Genomic DNA, 2992 nt, shown 5'->3' with positions numbered 1-2992 from the left:
ATCACACAGCACTGCCGGAAAGAAAGAGCTGTTGCAAAAGAGGTTGCAACACTCGCGCTTTCAAATGGGTTAGCGCCGCTGTCACACAATGCCCGTGCACAGTAGCCAATTCCAGGAATGTTAAGGGATAAAAACACTTCATGAACAAGCGGGTGGTGTAATAATAATGGCCAGTGGTAGGTGCATGCGTATAAATGTCTGTGCTGGTTCTTTCAACTCAAGCAGGGCGACATATTTCCCAAAGGGAAAACAGGACCCCACGCGGGGCTAGCCCTAGTTATTCTCATTGCGTGGGGCTAGCCTAAGCCCTACCCTCCCGCCCCCAATGTCCTGCTCCCACATCCGCTTGCCCGAGGCTGCCCCCTGCACAGGGCAAGCCAGAGATGCTCACTTGAGCTCCCTTTCTCCTCATGGAGCTAGAGGCTGAGCCTGTCTGCCCCCCACTCCCTAGACTTGGAATTGGTGTCAGTATCACTGCTTGCCTGAATCGTGCCTCCCCGCGCAAGTGAGCCCTTCCCTTCCCACGTGAGGCTGGTGTCACCACTGCCCCTCTCCATGTTCCTCTGCACCCCACTTTTTTGACAGACGTGGGCATCTGTCCCACTTGTTCTTGACAATTGATCAAGTTGGCAAGAGCAAAGGGACAAATGCTTTCTTTGGCCAGAAAAGTCGGAACAGCCAGGGCATGGCTTAACAAAGGGACTGTCTCTGATCAAATTGGGACATAGTCACACTAAGCATTAGTAGCAGTATGACTCCTCTTCACTGTTTGGTGGAGATGCACATCAATAGTCCTACTTTTCACTGGTTTCAAGGAAGTTAAGCCATCACATTATTTTGTGTTTTTTTTTGCCCAGTATGGGCCTTACAAATGTGCATTTTAATGCTACTGTGTATCAAGTAACATATTATGCCAAAGGATACCAATAGCTTGCCTAATATTTATCACTTATGCTAATGGCTTGCCCATTAAGGAACACTAATAAATATGCAGTCAGGATAAAATTCCCCATAGAGTTAATGATACTATGCAGGTCCAACACCCTGAAATAAAGATATAATGTAGGTTAAAACATCCTTCATCAGGCATCTTTGAGTTCTGTGCTTCAGAGAATAGGGTTGCCAGGTGATTGGTTTCTGGCATGTTCACCAGGCCAGTAAAAGTCTTTTTACACTGGGTGCTTGGGGCTAAGGAAGGCTTCCTACCTGCCCTGGCTCCAGGTAGCCCCTAGACTCAGCAAGGCTCCACATGCTGCTTCCGCCCCAAGTGCTGGCTCTGCAGCTCCCAATGGCTGGGAACTGTGACCAGTGGGAGCTGCGGGTGAGAGGGCAGCACAGAGACTCTGCGTGTAAGGTAGGGGTGGGAAACCTAAGGCCCAGGGGCTGGATGCAGCCCTGGCTTGACTGGATCCAGCCCCTAAGGCTTGGGGCTCCCTGGCAGCCCCCTCCCACACATTGAACCCCTCATTTTTAGCCTCACCCAAATGCCTTGGGGGGTCATAAAATCTACTGGCCTGGGTGAGGCAAATGTGGGGAGTGTCTTTCTCGTTCTCAGTCGGGGACTACGTTAGTGAGGGGTTTTTTTGTGCCTCTGCCAAATGATTTTTTTTGTGGCTCAAGGCCCCCCCAATCCAAAAAAAGATTCCCACCCCTGGCCTATTGGCTGCAGGACTTAGCAGCCACTTATTGGGAGTCATGAGTCAGCACTGCCAGGACCCCGATACCCCTCCTGTATGCCAACCCCCCTGCCCCAGCCCAGAGTCCTCTCCTAGAACCAAACTCCCTTCCAGAGCCCACACCAGCACCTGGAGCCCCCTCCTGCACTCCAAACCTCTCATTCTCAGCCCCACCCCTGAGCCCACACCCCTAGCTGGAGTCCTCATCCCCACTGCACCCCAGTCTTCTGCTCCAGCCTGGAGCTCTCTCCCCTGAACCCTATCCAGTGCCCACATCCCCAACTGGGGCCCTCACCTACCTGCACCCCCTCTCCCAGCCCAGAACCACTTGCTGTATCCCAAACCCCTCATCTCTGGTCATAGGCAGAGTCCTCCCTCCCTCCCACAGCCCATTCTCTCCCCAACCTGGTGAAAATGAGTGAGGGTGGAGGGGAGAGCAAGCAATGGAGGGAGGGGGAGATTAAATGAGTGGAGGACAGGGTGTTTGGTTCTGTGCAAGTAGAAAGTTGGCAGACCTAGCAAACCAGCTGCACCAAGGAGGGATTAATGGTCAAGCCCCTTGTTCAGTCTCTAGGGCCTTGAGACTAGCAGGGTTTTCCAGATAAAAATGGGAGGAGCCTGGTGCTGGAAATACTACTGGTTAAGCAGTGACTTTGGCAGGAGAGCCTTGAAAGGGACAGAGCTAGACACCTACTTTAGAGCCTCCTTACACGAGATTTCTGTTAAAAGAAGTTGTCTGTGCACCATTTGTTCCCATCCTTGTTTGAAGGAACTGGACCAAAGTTCCCTCTAATCTATCTATATGCAGAATATTTTTTTTTACACGCACCAAGACATGTGTGAATGTCCACCATCAGTAGAAACAAAAACACATAGCTGTGGCCACTCTGCTAATCAACTGGAAAGCATTTGAATCTCTCTTGAGCAGTAACAAAAGTGCACAGTTTACAGGGACCACTGAACTGGACTTAGGAACATTTTGTAAATTAATTTCACCAAGTACACTGCCAATGTTGTGTAAAGCAGTCTTAATGTAAATGAAAATATATTCCCTAGAATCTATATATTACTGCAAAGATGTTTGTTAATACCTTTCCTGATTTCTTTTTTTTTTTCTTCTTTTAAAGTTTTAGGGCTAATGTTAAAAAAAAAGTGAGGTGGTTCACAAGAGGAAAGCTCTGTTTTGACAGCTGTCAAGAGGCCCACCAAAGTAGGGTTCCCCTACTGGAAATAGGATTGCCAATTTACTAATTGCACAAAATGAACACTCTTGCCCCAACGCCCTACCCTTTCTGAAGCCCCCCTCCACTCACACC

Source organism: Pelodiscus sinensis, chromosome 9, assembly GCF_052426305.1.
Source record: "Pelodiscus sinensis isolate ZL-2025 chromosome 9, ASM5242630v1, whole genome shotgun sequence".
Lineage (NCBI taxonomy): Eukaryota > Metazoa > Chordata > Testudines > Trionychidae > Pelodiscus > Pelodiscus sinensis.
This window is presented reverse-complemented; position numbering follows the sequence as displayed.